We start from the raw sequence: 13,986 nt of genomic DNA on the forward strand, positions 1-13,986 counted from the left end.
GGCTATTTTGTCAAGGACCTTATGTACTACATAGACCCCATAAATCATCCGATTTTAAAAACTGCGCCCCTCAAAGTATTCAAAACAGCATTCAGATAGTTTATTAACCCTTTAGGCGTTTCACAGGAATTGAATCCAAGTAAAGGTGAAATTTACAAATTTCATTTTTTTTGCCGAAATTCATTTGTAATACATTTTTTTCTGTAACACAGAAGATTTTACCAGAGAAATGCAACTCAATATTTATTGCCCAGTTTCTGCAGGTTTTTATAAATAACCCACATGTGGCCCTAGAGTGGTAATGGACTGAAGCACCGGCCTCAGAAGCAAAGGAGCACCTAGTGGATTTTGGGGTATCCTTTTTTTAGAATATATTTTAGGCACAATGTCAGAGGTCTTGTGATGCCAAAACAGTGGAATCTCCCTAAAAGTGGTTTTGGAAACTACACACCTCAAGGAATTTATGTAGGGGTATTGTTAGCATCTTGACCCCACAGTTATTTTGCTATATTTATTGGAATATGTCTGTGAAAATGAAAATCGACTTTTTTTCTGAAAAAATATAAAAAAATGTAATTTTTACAGGGAATAAAAAATAAAAAGCTTTACAAGTTTTGCGGTGCTATTCCTCACGATTACGGCAATACCCCATATGTGGTAATAAACTGCTGTTTGGACCCACGGCAGGGCTCAGAAGGGAAGGAGCGCCATTTGGCTTTTGGAGCGCAGATTTTGCTTGGTAATAGTTCTGTTTGGGGTTTTGCTGGTATTTCAGTTTATAATGTGGGGGTATATGTAAGCTGTGCAGAGTACAACAGGGCATAATAAAAGGGTATAATAAGGGGGTAAATAAATCATAGATATGTGGCCAGTGTCGCACTGATAAATGGTGCCCAATCTTATCCCCTTTTGGACACTACACAATTTCTGTCGCTATATTCTGAGCGCCAGAACTTTTTTTTTTATTTTTTCTCCACCGGAGGCGTGCGAGGGCTTATTTGTTACGTTACAATCTGTAGTTTTCATTGGTACCATTTTAGGGTACATGTGATTTTTTGATCACTTTTTATTCTATTTTTTTGGCAAGAAAAGCGACAAAAAAAACATACATTTCGACAATGTTTTTTGTCCTTTTTTTTTTTACAGTAATCACTGTGGGCTATAAATGACATTTTACTTTATTCTGCAGGTCGGTACGATTACGGCGATACCATATGTATATAGTTTTTTTTATGTTTTGTGGCGTTTGCACAATAAAATCACTTTTCTATAAAATAATTTCTTTTTTGTGTCACCATATTCTGAGACATCATTTTTTTATTTTCCAGTCAAAAAAGCTGTGTAAGGGCTTGATTTTTGCGGGACGGGTTGTAGTTTTTATTGGTATTATTTTGTGGTACATGCGAATTTTTGATCACTTTTTATTCTATATTTTGGGAGGGGTGATGACCAAAAAAATAGTGATGCTAGTTTTTTTTTTTAATTATTTTTTGCGGTGTTCACCGTGCGGGAAAAATAATCCTATCGTTTTATAGTTGGGGTCGTTACGAACGCGGTGATACCAAATATGTGTACTTTTTAACGTTTTATTTTTTTTCCTATAATAAAAGACTTATTATAGGAAAAAAAGCATTTTTTGTTTTTACACTTTTATAAAACTTTTGTATTACTTTTTTTTTTTTTTACTTGAAGACCTGCAGCACTGATGGCTGCTATAATACATTACACTACCTAGGTATTATAAACTGTCAGTGTGACATTGACAGTCACACTGACAGGAAGCCTATGAGGACCAGCTGGTCCTCATAGGCTTCCGTGAATGGCAGACCGGAGGCCCTTATATGGCCTCCGGTTTTGCCATGCAACCGACGGCAGCACCCGCAATCGGTCCTCGGGAAAGTTTGTTGTAGCTTCCCCTGCGATCACATGATCGGGACCTGTACCAATCAGGTCCCGGTCATATCTCCGGGACCAGAGACAGGGGTTGACAGCGCGATCCGGGTGTCACCACTACTCTGAGACACCCGGATCGCGCTTTTAACACCCACTGTGAATTCACGTTGGCGCTGCACAGAGCCCAGCAAGCGCCGACGTGAATTTACTGTGGGCGGTCAGGAAACGGTTAATGACGGTGATCATATTCTCTGCAGCCGAACCAATCGGTTCAGCTGTCAGAGAACAGGTTGCTGGGGAGCCGCTGACACTGACACAGCCGGCATCCGAGCGTTTTTCACAGCGCTATGCCGGCTGGAACATAGATCTGTATATACACGTCCTGGCAGCACGGGATATGTGCGAAAAGGACGTGTATCTACAGATTGTCTGCATGAAAGGTTTAACTCCCGGCACCCCCACCGATCAGCTGTTTTGAAGTGGCCGCAGTGCCTGTAGGAGCGCTGTTTCCCCGTCGTTCCTTATCTGGTCATACTGTGAATTTCTGACATACTTTTAGTATGGGTTCATAGTATTTTACAGCCTTCTCTTATTGACGTGAATAGGAGAAGGCTGTAATACTGTGTACTGCCGCTACAAGTGTGTCAGATACACAGTGCGACAGGTAAAAAATGAAGGGGAAGCTGTGCTTGCATGAAGCTGCAGCCCCTCAAAACAGCTGATCAGCAGGGGTGTCGGGAGTCGAACCCCCACCGATCAGGTATTGATGGCCTACCCTGAGGATAAGCCATCAATTTCTTAGGACTGGACAACCCCCTTTAAAGACAGAATGATAGTTCTCTAGGATTGTCTGAGTCAAGATAAGCAGGCTTCACAATGACAAAAGCAAAAGGAAGATTTTTTAGTTGACACATAGTTGACACATAGTTGAATAAGGAGGCAGGGTTATTTGGTCTCTCGTGTACAAAGACAGTGGGAGCAGTTCTATTAAGATCGATTAAATAGGTCAATAATGCATAATTTTCCTAGATACATTTCTATCACAAAAAGAGGAATAGAAATTCCCTGTATATTATAGATAAATAGCTTCAGCAGATCCCATTTGTTTATATATAACGTGTGCATAAATAGCAAAAAATGTATGTTCTATGTATGTCTCACCAGGGCGAAGTTTGAGATACACCTTCTGTGGAGCTAGTTGTGTGACCGTATCTTCATCCGCGTTGTCACTCAAGGGTTTGTCCTTCTGAAACTCAACAATTCCTTTTGGGTCTATCAAGTGTTCTTCATCGCATCCTCGCTGAAGGAGCTCTAGACGAGAGGCACATCGAGAACCTTCTGACTCGCCTCCTTGAGTGAAATTCTGCATAATATAACAATCCTTAATTATTTATATTCTATTTTTAATGTTACCTTTTGCCTTCACCAGTATAATAATGTTGTATGTTATTTTGAAGCCAGAGTGAACAGAATCTTACATGTTAAAGTTTTAAGCTCAAATGATCAAAATCCCTATTTATTTGTTTTGATCGGGTTTTTAAAATATATATATTTTTTAAAATGGCCAAAAAACAAAGGATAAATCCTGTCAGAAAGAGAACTAGCTAGAAACTAACACCTCCTACCCCTATAAACATAAACATTTGGAGCAGCATATACAATTAATAGTGTGTTGACCAGTTGCAAACAATCCTTCTCTCCGAAGGTGGCATATACTCAGACAGGAAAAGTAACAATACTCTAGTTTTTATTTAATACATTTATGTTACATTTAATACTAGTTTGCTTAATACTATATTGAAATAGGAGCTGGGCTGGTCTTATAGAAAATGGTGCCCAAACAAAGGGCTCCCTGTTTGCCATTTTTAAACACTTCCCCTTGTTATTTAAAAAGCTGCATATATATATATATATATATATATATATGTGCATATATCTATATATATATATATATATATATATATATATATGCACATAGATACATATGCACTTTTTACCCAAACAGCCATTCAGAGCCCAAATAATACTGCCGTATAATGCCTAAATAATGCTTTCAGACAGTGCCCACATAATAATGAATTAATGGGCCGATATCACCACCATAATATGGCATAATAATACTGGCACAAATAATTTGCAGTATCCAAATGATACTCTCTACAAGAGCCCACATAATACTGCATTTCAATTCCCAAATAATACCAACATACACCCCTAAATAAAGCTGGGTGTTTTCAGGGTTAATTCGAATCGTGAGAAGAGCGCTAATTTCTATTGAGCTTGACTACTAGAACGGACAGTGGGGTGGAATGTTTTTCCTCTTTACTTTGGGGGTCCAGTCCAAGGGTTACCTAGGAAGCAGGGGCCATGGGCAATTGTCCAGTTTTACACCCCAAAAAAAGTCCCTGAAAGTTGGTCAGAAATCTAGTTATTTTCTGTGCTCTCCCAGCTCCCTATATGTTCTGTGACTTGAAAACTATATTGATTTCATCCACTGTTGGCGAAAGCAAAGGGAATTCTAATTTATACAGGCCCATGGAGAACAAAGATTTCAGTATTGGTGCCTAACAATAATGTGATGTTACATCCGCTTTTAGGGCTAGTTCACATGGCGAATTTTGCGTGGTGGGTCCCGCCGCAGAACTATTCCTGCTGTCGGCAGGAAGATTACTCCCTCACATTGGCATCAATGGTAGGTTCGGGCGGAATCCGCCCGAAGATCGAGCAGGACGTTTCTTTTCCCCGCTAGCTGAAAAAATCAGCTAGCAGGAAAAAGAAGCGTCCGACTCCCATTGAAATGAATGGGAGGCGGAATTTTGCAGCTGGAAAATTTCCTCCGTGTGACTTAGAGCTTGTGCTTCTACATTGTATTATAACATGTTACCTGGCATTTCTACTGGCCATTTGTAAAGTAAATTGGTCTAAAACTTAGGGCTACATGCGCACAGCCGTTTGTATTTTGCAGGCCGTAAACAACGGATCCTCAAATCACGGACAGCACACGGATGGCATCTGTATGCCGTCTGTGGCTTTCACGTTGCCAAACACTTGAATAGGTGAGACTGCGAAGCAAACACGGACAAGGTCCTGCTCTTAATTTTGCGGCGGGTCCCATAGCCCCCACACGGATCCATGAAAAACATGGTAGTGTGCATGGGGCTATAGAAATAAATGCGTCAGTGTGCAATCATTTAAAAAAAAAAATGCATAGCACGCTGACGAAGACAACATTTGTGTGCATGTAGCCTAAAAAGCATTGTGACCATGAGACAGCACTTGGTGTTTTTGGTAAGCAATGATTCTTATGTGATTTTTTTTCTACTTTTCAAGCCTCTAATATAGAATGTACCTTAGACATTTGTAAAGTAAATGGGGCACTGACTTTACAACTCTCCCTGGTTTTCTCACCCATGGTACACAAAGCAGAAGAAAATGTAAACTTCCGATATGAAAACCTCAAGACAGTCTAGTTTAATAAAGCAGCCACTGGCAGAAACAAAAATATCCCCTTTACCAGACACTTTGATGCCAGGCAGACTGCTCATGCTGTGGTTTATTATTTTGACTCAGAATCTCCACCGAGCCATTTCTAAACGGAGGATGTACTGAATATCGAAACGTGGGTAAAGCGCAACTCCTCTACAAAGCACTTTACAGGGCAGCAACTTTGGGTAGGTACTGTAAAAACTCCGGTAACTATAGGGGTTGCAGGAATAGCAATAACTAGGCCCAAAGCCTCGTGGGCCCATAGTCCACCCAGCCACATAAGAGCAAAGCTATGTTTAGACCTAGCAAAAGCAAAAATCACTATGATTAGTTTGTTTCTGAACGATTGTAATTCAAGTATTGGCTGGTCTAAATACACAAAAAGATCAACGATAACTGGTAAAACTTTTATTTCTAGTTGATGAAAACATATCATGCATACATAAAATAATTGTAAATGGCATAGGTAAATGTCACACGTGCGACATTTACATTTACAATACATGTCACTTTGATCATTTGAAAATGACGACATATGAATATTGGTCGTACTGATGTAAATGTTCATTTGCACATTAACCCCTTAAGGACACTGCCAATTTTAGTTTTTTCATTTAATTTTTTCCTCCCCACCTTACAAAAGATATAACTTTTTTTATTTTTTCATCGATATAGCAGTGAGGGCTTGTTTTGTGCAGGACAAGTTGTAGGTTATCATGGCACCATTTAATGTACCACATAATGTACTGGAAATCTTAAAAAAAAAAAAGAGAATATTTGTGGGGTGTAATGGGAAAAAAACGCGATTGTGTTTTTGTTTTTACGGTGTCTATCAGGCGGTAAAAACGACATGTTCACTTTATTCTATCGGTAGATACAATTAAATTTGTATTTGTTTTACCACTTTTATAACAAAAACTATTTGCTTAAAAAAAAAATAGTTTTGTGAACCCATATTCTGAGAGCCTTTTTTCCATTGACCGATGTGATGGCTTATTTTTTTCCGGGCGAGCTGTAGCTTTTATTGGTATCATTTTGCAGTACATGCAACTTTTTGATCACTCTTTTTACCATTTTTTTGGGAGCTTAGTTGACCAAAAACCAGCAATTTGTGTGTTTTTACTTTTTTTTTTTCAACGTGCACCGAGCGGGTTAACGAACATTATATTGTAATAGTTTGGAATTTTACGGATGCGGCAATACCAGTTATGGCAAAAAAAAATAATTCAGCATTACTAGGGAAAAAATGGAAATTATTTTTATTTTAAACTTTCAATACTTTTTTTTTTGGAACATTAAAAAAACCCTTTATTGAACAGTTTTTTGTTTTTTTTATTATCGTTGGACCACCACTTCAATAATAAACTGCAATACTAATGTATTGCAGTATATATCGTGTTTCTTACAGTCTCTTATGAAGCCCTTCAGAGGAGACGGCAGACCTGGGGGCAGGGGGATGGCACGTTGGAGGGAGCCGCCCCCTTGACTCTAATGCTTTAGATGCCGCGGTCGCGATTGACCGCAGCATCTAAGGGGTTAAACGGGCAAAATCAAAGCGATGCTGTATTATGGAAGTATCCACCCCTAGAAAGTACCGTAAGGCATAAAAGAAACCACAGCCACTCTGTATGCCACTGTACAGGGCCACTGTACATGACATTAGTCCTAATGCTGGATTCACAATTACAGTTTTTGATGCAAGCCTAAAATTATTTGCATTTAACGCAGTTTTCAGAAATTTTCTCATGTAGTAGTGGTGCATCTGTCTGCCACATCACTACACAAAGTATTAAGTGCAGAAATGAAAGTGGGAAGAGATTGTCCAAAAAGGGATGTGACCCTATATAAATTTTGGTATGTCTAAACCGTTTAGGCATGATTTGTGGTTAGATAATTAATTCTTTGTTCTGGTTTTATATCATGAAATAGCAGATAAGACACAGTGGCAGCATATGTTATATCATTCTGCAATCCCACGCAACTGTCAAGCCCGAACTTGCCAGTCTAATTTTTGCTCTGTTATATAATGTATATTTTAATATACTATGGTGGACTATGAGTAGTCCAGTCTCATATGCATACGTCATGTCATCATTACTTTGTAGGTAATTGGAGGCACTGACCTTAGCTGAGCACCATACACAGCTGGGATGGGACTTGATGCACTCTGAGCAGGATAAGGTGTGTTTACAGGCGTCTGCAACAATATAAGAAACCAGGTTACATTAATCACACGCCACCTACTGCGTCAGTCTGTCTATCAACAACCTACATCTGTCAAGTTTAGACAGCCATATACATTATTGACTCCTTTAGGACGCAGCCTGTTTTGGCCTTGTGGACACAGATGATTTTTTCAAATCTGACATGTTGCTTTATGTGGTAATAACTCTGGAATGCTTTTACCTATCCAAGGGATTCTGAGATTTTCTCATGACATATTGTACTTTATGTTAGTGAAAAAATTTGGCCGACAAATTCAATATTTATTTGTGAAAAATGTCACATTTTAGAGAAAATTTGCAAAAATTTGCATTTTTCTCAATTTAAATGTATCTGCTTGTAAAACAGATAGTAATACCATACAAAATAGTTACTAGTTTACATTTCCCATGTGTCTACTTTATATTTGCATTGTTTTTTTCACATCCTTTTATTTTTCTAGGACGTTACAAGGCTTAGAACTTTAGCAGCAATTTCTCACATTTTCAAGAAAATTTCAAAAGGCTATTTTTTCAGGGACCGGTTCACTTGTGAAGTGGCTTTGAGGGCCTTATATATTAGAAAGTCCCCATAAATCACCCCATTTTGAAAACTGCACCCCTCAAAGTATTCAAAACAGCATTCAGAAAGTATTTTAATCCTTTAAGCGTTTCACAGGAATTAAAGCAAAGTAGAGGTGAAATTTACAAATTACAAATTTTTTTTGCCAAAATTCATTTGTAATAAAAACATTTCTGTAACACAGAAGGTTTTTACCAGAGAAATGCAACTCAATATTTATTTCCCAGATTCTGCAGTTTTTAGAAATATCCTCCATATGGCGCTAGTGTGGTAATGGACTGAAGCACCGGCCTCAGAATCAAAAATGCACCTAGTGGATTTTGGGGCCTCCTTTTTTTAGGAATATATTTTAGGCACCATGTCAGGTTTGAAGAGGTCTTGTGGTGCCTAAACAGTCAAGAAAAAAAGAAACTGTCCCCATTTTGGAAACTACACCCCTCAATGAGTTTTTCTAGTGGTATAGTTAGCATTTTGACTCCACCATCTTTTTTGCAGAATTTAGTGGAATTAGTCTGTGAAGATGAAAATCGACTTTTTTCTGCTAAAACATAGAATTTTTTCATTTTTACAAGAAATAAAGGAGAAATAGCATCCTAACATTTGTAAAGCAATTTCTCCCAAATATGGCAATAGCCCATATGTGGTCATAAACTGATGTTTGGACCTATAGCAGTGCTCAGAAGGAAGGATCGCCTTTTGAATTTTGTAGCGCAGATTTTGCTAGAATAGTTTTCGGTGCCATGTATCGTTTGCAATGCACTGGAGGGACCAAAACAGTGGAAACCCCCCAAAAGTGACCCCATTTTGGAAACTACATCCTCAAGGAATTTTTTGCTAGGGGTATAGTGACCAATTTTGACCCCACAGTTTTTTTGTAGAATTAAATGTAGGCCATGAACATTTTTGTCCACTAATCTTTCAATTTACACAAGGGATAACAGAGAAAAAGCCACCCAGCGTTTGTAACGCTATTTCTCCCGAGTACGGCAATACCTCATATGTGGTCGTAAATGTTTTATGTTGTTAGAAATTAATTAACCCTTTCGGGACTGATCCTTTTTTGCTTTTTCATTTTAGTTTTTCACTCCCCGCCTTCCAAGAGCCATGACTTTTTTATTTTTCCCGTCAATAGAGTGGTATGAGGGCTTATATTTTTCGAGAGGAGTTGTAGTTTCTATTGACAGCATTTAAAGTACCATATAATGTACTGGGGAACTGTAAAAAAAATGCGGGCTGAAATTGGAGAACACTGTGATTCCTCCATTGTTTTTTGGGTTTTGTTTTTACGGCTTTCACCGTGCAGCAAAAACAACAACTTAACTTTATTCTGCGTCTCAATACAATTACGGTGATACCAAATGTATATAGTTTTTTTTATAATTTACTACTTTTACAAAGAAAAGACTATTTGTTAAAAAAAATATTTTATTTTTTATTTTTTGGTCGATTGAGCGGTGTGAGGGCTTATTTTTGGCGGGATGAGCTGTAGCTTTTATTGGTACCATCTTATGGTATATACAACTCTTTGATCACTTTTTATTACATTTTTTTAAAATTCTTTGTTTCTTACGGAGTTCAACGTGCGCAATTAAATTACATTTTACTTTATTCTGCAAGCCGGTACACTTACAGCGATACCATATGTATATAGTTTTTTTTATGTTTTGTAGCATTTACACAATATAATCACATTTTATAAAATGATTTATTTTTTGTGTCACCGTATTCTGAGAGCCATAACTTTTTTATTTTCCAGTAAAAAAAAACTGTGGGAGGGCTTGTTTTTTGCGTGACGGGTGTTAGTTTTTATTGGTTAATTTTGGGGTACATGTAACCTTTTTATCACTTTTTATTCTATATCTTGGGAGGGGTGGTGACCAAAAAATAGCGATGCTGGCATAGTTTTTAGCTTATTTTGTTTGCAGTGTTTACTGTACCAGAAAAATAACATTATAGTTTAATAGTTTGGGTCATTACGAACGTGGTGATACCAAACGTGTACTTTTTTTTAACGTTTTCATTTTTTCCCTATAATTAAATACTTATTATAGGAAACAAAACAACTTATTTTTACACTTTTATAAAACATTTTTATTAACTTTCTTTTATTTTTTACACTTTCTTTTTTTTATCTGCAGCACTGATCGCTGCTAGAATACATTACACTACCCAGTAGTGTAACATATTCCAACTGTCAGTGTGACGTCACAGTCACTCTGACAGTAAGCCTATGAGGACTAGCCAGAGGCTTCCATATATGGCATTGTCTGGCCTCCGGTTGCCATGGTAACCCACCATGATTGCATGGGGGCTGCTGATGTTCTACAAACACCCTAAATGCGGCGACCGCAGTCAATCGCTGCGTTTAAGAGGTTAATTGCCAAAATCAGCGGCGATGAGCCACTGGTCGGCAACACTGACAGTGTGCATCGGGAACGACATAGTGACTTCCTGTCACTCTGACAGGAAGCCTATCAGGACCAACCCGAGGCTGGTCCTGATAGGCTTACGTCCATGGCAGACACGGAGGCCATTATTTGACCTCCAGTTGCCATGCCAACCATTCGCAAACCCCGCGATTTCATCATGGGGTCCGCGATGTGCTAGAAACCCCTAAAATGCGGCAACCGATCGCCGCATTTATTGGGTTAATTACCAAAATCAGCGGCAAAGGACCGCTGGCCGGCAAGAGAGGAGTGTCAGCTGTCCTCGTGCGGGAAGTAACCCCCAGCGATGACGTATAGTTACTGAGTCGTGCGGGTAGGGGTTAAAAGCTATGCATCCATTTTGAAATCAGTGTGATTGGTGTAACTTTCAAAATACTTATTAATAATAATTTAAATTTTTGAGATACAGCTGCTTTGTATCTTGTATACAGAGCATCTGTATCTAGCGCTGAAACCTGTGTCTGTCAGGTCTTCGGCACTGACAGGTTCAGCGTCAGTGGGTCTTGCGTCTCTCTGACACCCGGGGTCACAGTTGGGGGAGTTGATCAAATTTTCTACACCCGTTTTCTGTGACTGTTGGCCGCTTTCCGCAGCTTTTTCTAAAAAGGTAGGTGGAGCTTAGTGGAAGGACTCGTGACCACAAGCAGCCCTACATTTTTACTACAATTTACACCTGAAAGTGGCAGAAATTATAGCGGAGGTCTATGCCATCTCCTGGCAGACATTGAGTTCACTCAGTAGCGCAAAGACTGCGGAAGAAGTGACAATCTTACTCCAGTTTGTATCCTATTAAGACTGGCGTATGAAACGCCAGTCTTAATAAATTCCCTCCATTATCTATAACGGGCCAACCAAGGGCCTCTACTAAAAAGACCAGCAGAGCCGACAGGAGCTAATGTGTAAGGCCCTATTCACATCTGCTTCTGGGCATTCCGATGTTCTGGTCCATCAGAGGAGCAGCATACGGGAATTCCGGACGCAACGGTTTCACTGCAACACTGACACCACCGATGGCCCACGGAACACATTGACTTTGATGGGTTTCGTCGGCTTTCCGTCAGGGTGTCCGTGGTTTTACCAGAAACAATAGTGCACCGTGCTGTGCTATTGTTTCCGGTAACTTCTGTCGGATCTGTGACGGAGGCCCCTAACGGAGCCTCCAACGCAGACGTGAACAGGCCCTAAATGGGATTTTGAAAAATCCTATTCACTTAAATGTAACATCTGGGGTCAACACTTACTGACAATATAGGTTCACATTAAAGAGTTTGAATGCTGGATGATTTGATAAGTTTGTAAATTAAGTATCACCTTTTGATTTACTTTTTTCTTTTTATGACCTAGATCAGGGGCCTCAAGCTAGTATCAGCTCTGCTCCGGGACTCTATGGAATTCCCTGACATCGCTGTCCATATATGGACAGTGTTGTCAGGGTCTTCCCCAGAGCGGAGTCCCGGGCAGAGTGCTAGTATCGCCTCTGCTCCGGGACTCTATGGAATTCCCTGACATCGCTGTCCATATATGGACAGTGTTGTCAGGGTCTTCCCCAGAGAAGACCCTGACAGTGTTGTCTGTGTTGTCAGGGTCTTCCCCAGAGCAGAGTCCTGGGCAGAGCGCTAGTATAAGCTCTGCTCCGAGACTCTGTGGAATCCCCTGACATCGCTGTTCATATATGGACAGTGTTGTCAGGGTCTTCCCCAGAGCGGAGTCCTGGGCAGAGTGCTAGTATCAGCTCTGCTCCGGGACTCTATGGAATTCCCTGACATCTCTGTCTATATATGGACAGTGTTGTCAGGGTCTTCCCCAGAGAAGACCCTGACAGTGTTGTCTGTGTTGTCAGGGTATTCCCAGAGCGGAGTCCCGGGCAGAGAGCTAGTATAGGCTCTGCTCCGGGACTCTGTGGAATCCCCTGACATCGCTGTCCACATATGGACAGCGATGTCTAGGTCTTCCCCAGAGCTGGACAGTGATGTCAGGAGCACAGCTGGAGTCCCAGTAGGAGAGCTACTAGCGCTCTGCCCAGAACTCCAGCTCTGGGGTTGCCCCTGACATCTCTGTCCATATATGAACAGTGATGTCAGGAGCAGAGCTGGAATCTCAGGGAAAGTGCTAGAAGCGGCTCTGCTCCGGGACTCCATATATGGCAACGCTCTGGCTGGGGATTACACTCCTAGAGGGAGCCCCAATGGAGCTATCTACTGGGGGTGTGTGTGGCACTATCTACAAGGGGTGTGTGTGGCATTATCTACAGAAGGCACAGTGGCAGCATCTACCGAGGTTACTGTGGCAGCATCTACCGTGGGCACTGTGGCAGCATCTACCGAGGGCACCTTGGCAGCATCTACCGAGGGCACCTTGGCAGCATCTACAGAGGGCACTGTGGAATTATCTACAGAGGGCACTGTGGGTGTGTGTCAGTATCTACAGAGGACACTCGCATTTTCTAGTGGTGTGTGGCATCATCTACAGAGGGCACTGTGGCAGTATCTACAGAGGGCAATATGGCAGGATCTACAGAGGGCAATGTGGCAGTATCTACAGAGGGCACTGTGGCAGCATCTGCCTAGGGCACTGTGGCAGCATCTACCGAGGGCACTGTGGCAGTATCTACAGAGGGCACTGTGGCAGTATCTACAGAGGGCACTGTGGCAGTATTTATAGAGGGCACTGTAACAGTATCTACTGAGGGCACTGTGGCAGTATCTACAGAGGACTCTGTGGCACTATCTAAAAAGGGGCTGCCCAATCTTGACATTTGTGTGTCTGCCAAACGCTGCCAACTGAGCCGCCGGACTGCATTTAGCGAAACTGGATTGTTGAAATAAGCACGTGGAGAAAACGCACACATTTCCGTTAAGTTTAAACTCAGCGGTATTATTATAGTAATGTAGTATTATAGTAATGTAGTACTATAGTAGTTCAAATAACTAATTGATTAACAATAATTTTGTATTGTATCAAATTTGAAAGTAATGCGGCCCGTCAACGTCACATATTTTCTATATGTGGCCCGCTTACCCGGCTGAGTTTGAGACCCCTGACCTAGATGAAGATGTGATCACATTATAGATTTAATGCATGCAGAAATATAATTTAATTTTTTCCAGTATATACATGTGTCCTTTGGTAACCTTGTATGAGAATAAGACAATGCATTGTTTTACTTTCAGATCCTGCCCGTTCCTCATTCTCATACACGCCTCAGCTCACGTCGTCTCTCACTTCAGTCCTAGTATTGTCTGTGGTTTTATTTTCAAACAATGTTATTTCCCATTTTCATGTAGGGGAACAAGTCATTCTATAGTACGGTTAATAAAGTAATTTTCACACAAAGTTACAAAACCTGCAAATAGCAACCTTAAAATTTACATAGTAA

The sequence above is a fragment of the Rhinoderma darwinii genome, chromosome 2 (assembly GCF_050947455.1).
Source record: "Rhinoderma darwinii isolate aRhiDar2 chromosome 2, aRhiDar2.hap1, whole genome shotgun sequence".
Taxonomy (NCBI): domain Eukaryota; kingdom Metazoa; phylum Chordata; class Amphibia; order Anura; family Rhinodermatidae; genus Rhinoderma; species Rhinoderma darwinii.